Raw genomic sequence first — 6,249 nt, forward strand, 5'->3', positions numbered from 1 at the left:
TCTAAGTAAGAACACTATGAGCCTTTTGTGGCTCATAGTCTAAATCAGTTGTTTTTTCTACCTTTTTTTCAGACCAGAGCCCCCATCTATGTGTTCCCTCCCTGTGGCCCTGCTGTCTTCCTCCTGGTTGGCCCCTTGTGCTTTGGTTCCCATTTACATGATTTTCACTTGTGGCCTACCTGGCATGTACTGGTGGCTTGCAAGGGCCCATATGGACCCTGGTAGAGAAACGCTCATCTAAACTATCTCTCTGGAGAAGGTAAAGCTCTCTTTTTCTTAAATTAGTGTATGTTACACTTGGGTTGTGGTTGTTGCTTTTCAGTGTCTGCATATATTTCACACTGGTTACCATTAGTTGCACTGTTTGCTTTATTCTGCGTTTGTCATCACTGATGATTTTGCTGCTAGTTGAAAGAATAGGTATTTGGTTGGAAAATTTGGTGAGTTTTTCTTTGTTGTTGTCGTCTTCACCTTGGTTTGGTTTGGGGGCCACGCCTGGCTCTTTTCAGGGCTTTGCACTCAGAGATCACTTCTCGAAGTGGGACCAGAAATTTAACCTGGGTCTGCTGGGTGGTGTTTTGTATACTGTACTTTCTCTCTGGCCCCAGGAAATCTGTATTTTGACATTTGAATCTTCTAAACTCTAATGGGGTGGCTAAATCCAGGCAGTTCCTAATGTAATATATGTTTAGGGAATTAGAATGTTATTTGGGGGTTTTGAGGCCAGACTGAGATACACCCTTAGCTTGTTAGGGATGGCCACATGGGATGGCAGGGGTTTGGTTGTAGTAGCATTCTGGAGATGCTGCAGGTTGCTTGAAGTTTTTTCTTTTTCTTTTTTTTTTTTTTGGTGTTTTTATTTATTTATTTATTTAAACTTAGATTAAATATTTTTTTATTTATATATATTTTTAATTTTATCACCATGTGGAAAGTTACAGAGTTCTCAGGTTTATGTCTCAGTTATACCGTATTCAAACACCATCCCTTCACCAGTGCCCATATTCCACCACCAAAATCCCCGGTATACCCCCCGCCCCCCACCCCAACTGTATAACTGATGAATTTCACTTCATTTTCTCTTCACCTTGATTACGTTCAATATTTCAACACAAAACTCACTATTGTTGTGGGAGTTATACCCCCAAACAAGATAACCCTACTAAGGAAGCATTTGATAATAAGTTTTCCATTAAAAGATTGTATGTTTTCAGGTTTTAGAAGAGGACGCGCGGCCGCTTATGCGGCCGCGCAGCTTGGATGTGTCCCAGTCCCGAATCCTGGAGCCGTGTTAGTTGCTGCTCAGTGTCGCCAGGACTCCATCTGGAGAAGGTGTGCTGGCGGCACGTCCTCCTTCCAGCTCCCCGGTGCTGCTGGCCCCAATTCGGGTCCGGAGCATTTTCCGGGCCGAGTTGCTCACCAGAATGCCTGCCGCTTCTCTGTTGATTGTGGAAGATGGCGCCGAGGGTGGGTCGAGGGCGTGACTTCCGGCGGCCGGGACCACTTGGAGTTTTGGGCTGGCGCCGCCCCACTCCAGTGCCCCCCCGCGGCTCGGATGTGTCCCAGTCCCGAATCCTGGAGCTGTGTTAGTTGCTGCTCAGTGTCGCCAGGGCTCCATCTGGAGAAGGTGTGCTGGCGGCACCTCCTCCTTTGCTTGAAGTTTTTTCTTACCTAATTTTTCTTGCTTGGAATTCGCTGCCCTTATGCCAACACTAATGGTTTAAATTAATATTTTCTCTAATAATGTCTAAAGCCAATCAGATTGGCACCTTTGTCCTCTGTCCAGTGGGGGTTGGTCGCAGACATAAGATTATAGACAAATACACATGGGCTGTCCAAGCATTAGGGTCACTGGGCAACCTTCAGTTGTCTCACATACCGGCCATCTATTTAATACTCTATCACTCCCATACCTCTCACTGGACTTCTAAACAGTGACCAGTATTGACAGAGACATTAGGGACAGTTAGTTGGCACATTCAATAGGTACATGCAGATCAGAGGCTGGCATACTCCACATAGCTAATCAGGAGACATTTAAAAGACTCCAAACTGTTTATACTATTCTTTTTTGGGTGTATTTTGCTTGCTCTGTTATCTATTTTATTATTGCCTGGGTGCACTTTTGCAAACCCTTTGCATTCTAAAACTTAATCTATTGTACCTTGGGGTACAATTATCCCATTTTTGGGGTTTTTCTGTTCACATAAAAGTAAACATTTTCTTCACATTTCTTACTAAAACAATCCATTTATTTACTCCCTTTTTTCACTTGTGCATATATTTATTAACACCTCCATCCAGTATATAAGCTCTAGACTAGGTGCTAGAGGTTTGAAATTAGAGGACCTTTGTCCTTATCTTTGAAAAAGTCATCAACTTGCAAATTCTCCCCACATTATCCCACTTGACTGGTTCACTGGACTCTACTCAGGCACAACTTCTCCTACTGCTCTACTCAGGTACAACCAGAAATGTGCTATCATTTATCTTCCATTTGTTGTGGATATTCCTAGTCTGGTCTCTGAGGTATCTCTTTTAAGTGACTAAATATTTTCCTTAGGAAAAAGAATGCTTTATTCTTTCTTCCTAACTCTTCCTAGGGCCTGGTACTTGGCACAGGGGGTTCTGATAGATATTCTTAAGTTTCTCTTGAGGATCCATGAAAGGTGTTAGTTGATTATTATTTTTGCACATGACGGATGAGATTGCTACTAGGGATTTGAGTTGTTGGGACTGGAATCAATAGACTTAAACGGTTAACTAAGTACAACCTTGAGAATCAGTTTGTAGACTAAACACTGTCTCTATTGTCCTTTTACACATCACATATTCTTTAGATAGTCTCTTCTGAAAGTTCCAGAGCATGTTTTTTTATTTTTTTAAAGAAGACATTGGTTTTTAATGAGGTGATCTCTATATGGGTATTTTCCTTGTATATTGCAACTCTTGAAGAAGTACAGCATTAGGGATTTCTCTTAATGAAGTATATACACAGTAACTTTCCTTCAGGCTGTCAGAGAGGAAAGCTGTATTACTCAAGTGAATTTCAGTGACCTCTTGCTCCAGAGGGAGCCCCGTGCCGCAACAGATTTTTATAAATAATATACTGTTTGCATTGCAACACTGATAATTTCCTCCTGTCTTTGAGGCTGTCAGAGAACCAGGAAGCTTGTTTCTTAGGACAATGGTATTTGCAAAGGAGCTGTTCCAACTATTATTATTAATAATCTCATTATGGAGGCATCACCAGTGTTTTTGTGTGTTTGTGACTACTAAATAGATCAAAGTTTCACTCTGAGAACTATGGAGGCACATGGGAACAAAGCAGCTTATGCACACTGTGTGCTTGTGTGAGTGAGTGTGCATGTGGGATTGTTCTTTCCTTGATAAGGCACATTTGTTTTTGAGAGAATCGATGCCTCATTCTTGCAAGAATGCAGCCCCCACCCCAGGAAGGATTCTCCTAAGAATAGGACAGAGAACCCCCTGGAGGTAGCCATGGCTACGGACTCCCATTGTGCATCAGATTTTTTTTCTTTCTTTTTTTTTCTGATGAGGCCACTGATATGCTCCTTGTAAAAGGGGACAAGGAAATCTCATTAGGGCCCTAGGCAGAGGCTACTTGCTAATGAGAAGGGAGTTTGTCCTTTGCTTTGGCGGGAATCAGAAGAGGGGATTTGTGATGAGAGGTAGAGAAAAGCTTCGGCCTATATCCATATTCATAGCATTTTAAGCCAGGATAATGGATTCAACCTACCAGTGTTCATTCTCGCATATGCCCTATGCTTTTCAAATCTTGGACTGAGTGTCTATATGTCTAGAACATTCAGTCGAAGAGGGCAAGGCTGAACTGCTTCCCACAGGGATCAGTGAACATCATCATTTACTTATTGCCCCAGGAGGGCCTGCCCAGGGGAAGCCGGCGGTTTTCAATAAGTGTGGTTCCCAGATAACTACAGTATGTCTAGTTTGGTTTGAATGTAAATAAATAACATATTTGTTTTAATACAAGTATATTGAAAATATTTCACGGGAAAATATGCTAAAAGTGGTACATTTTTAAAGACTAAAATTCACATTGCGATGGGTGTCCTCTAGTTTTATTTGCCAAGATGGTACCTTTGCCTAAGATAGAACAGGAAGCCCAAGCAGGGCTTCTCATATTTGACCTTGGTCATTACATAGATGGTCTTTGAAACATGATGCTCATGAAGGCTGTTGTTTCTAGAAACTTCTGGGAAAATGTTCCTGTTCTGATTCAGAGCTATAGTCCAGTGGGAAGGGCATTTGCATTGCACATGGCCAACCCGAGTCCTATCACTGGAACCCCTGGTGGGGGGTCTACCAAGAGTGATCTCTGAGTGCAAGACCAGGAGAAGCCCTTACCACAGCCAACTGTGTCCCTAAAACAAAAAATATAAATGAAATAAAATAAGAAATAAAATGCTCCTGTCCTTTCTAAGTGTCTGCCCCTAATTTCTACACCTATATGAACATAGGCAGAAGACTGGCCTGAGAGGACACATTACCTCAGCAAGTCTATTCAGCAGTGGCAGCCTGGACGGCTGTGGCAGTATGGAAAGGAAAATGGGGAAGACCCATCTAAATGGGGTTCATTTAGTCCACTGGGGTGGGGCAGTGTGGGTATTGACCTATGTTACAACCTAGTGGGCCATGGGTTACTACAAAGAACTTTTATTTTTCTTTTCCCTTTTTTCTCATTCTGTCTTTCCCTCTCTAGCCATTCGGCTGTAAACCTCCTTTCTAGGTGGTCCACTGAGAATCAGAATAGTGTAACAAAGGTGAAAGGCTACTTCTTGTAAAGTGCAGTGTTTATTCTGAGAGTTATTGTGGTCCATGAAGTGAAAGAACCTTCACACTCATTATTCAAAAGTGGCTGAGGTTGCTGTGATGGATATAAAATACCCCTCACCTTCTTCTCATGTTTTGAACTCAACAACTTTTTATAGCATGTCAGCCTTCAGAAAATTTTTTTTAAAAAGTAAAAAAATACATTAAAAATTTTTAACACTAGTATAGTATTTCAGAGCTTGTTAGAAATTTTTCATGTAGGAAAGTATCATGCTAAGTGAAATGAAAGAGAGAGACAGACATAGAAAGATTGCACTTACCTGTGGAATATAGAATAACAGAGTAGGAGACTAACACCTGTGAATAGTAGAAATAAGTACCAGGAGGTTGACTCCATGGCTTGGAGGCTGGCCCCACATTCTGGGGAGAGGGCAACTCAGAGAAGGGAACACCAAGTAAAATGTGGTCAGAGGCCATGCGGGGGAAGGGTGATGCATGCCGAATGTAGACTAGAGATCGAACACAATGGCCACTGAACACCTTTATTGCAAACCACAACAGCTAATTAGAGAGAGAGAACAGAAGGGAATACCCTGAAACAGAGGCAGGGTGGGGTGGGGGGAGATGGGACTGGGGAGGTGGGAGGAATGCTGGGGTTTACTGGTGGTGGAGAATGGGCACTGGTGAAGGGATGGGTTCTCAAACTTTGTACGAGGGAAACATGAGCACAAAAATGTATAAATCTGGAACTGTACCCTCACGGTGATTCACTAATTAAAAATAAATAAATTTTTTTAAAAAAGAAATTTTCATGTACCTCGCACCTAATTGTACAGTTTAGGAATTGTTACATCAGGGAACTAAGTGACTTGACTAAGGTCAGCAGCTGCATGTGACAGTGGTTAAGTGGTTTTGAATATCCAGGTCAACACTTTTTAGGCTTCACAGAAAGGAAGCAGAGGTGCCGTGATGTGCAACACAGAAGGGGAGAGCAGATGGGGCCTGAGGACCATTCTTTTTTCTCAGTTTCATAAGAAATAAGTCTTAAGCATTTGAGGGCCTGGCCAGCTAACGAGAGGGACAGAACCCTGGAGGTGTGATAGACTTGTCTCAGTGCCCATGGCTGGCTGGGCGTGGGCACTCTCTGACTGAAATGTAGCAGCTTCCTGCTGGGGTTCTTTCTCCTCCATCAATCTCATGAGGAGGCATACTTGATAGCGCTGAACTGAGTTTCAGAACATGGTGACCAAACACCTGAGATCGCTCTTCAGAGCTATTTGTTGAGAGAACTCGGCCCCCGAATCAGACCCTGCAAGGGAGTGGTCAGGACCTCCTGGGAAGAAGCAGCAGAAGAGAGCATCACCTCCAGGAGAGCCGCCATCTCTTGCTCCTTTTCCCTCACATTCTCTAGAGGGAACCGTGAATACAATGGGG

The sequence above is a fragment of the Sorex araneus genome, chromosome 1 (assembly GCF_027595985.1).
Source record: "Sorex araneus isolate mSorAra2 chromosome 1, mSorAra2.pri, whole genome shotgun sequence".
NCBI lineage: Eukaryota > Metazoa > Chordata > Mammalia > Eulipotyphla > Soricidae > Sorex > Sorex araneus.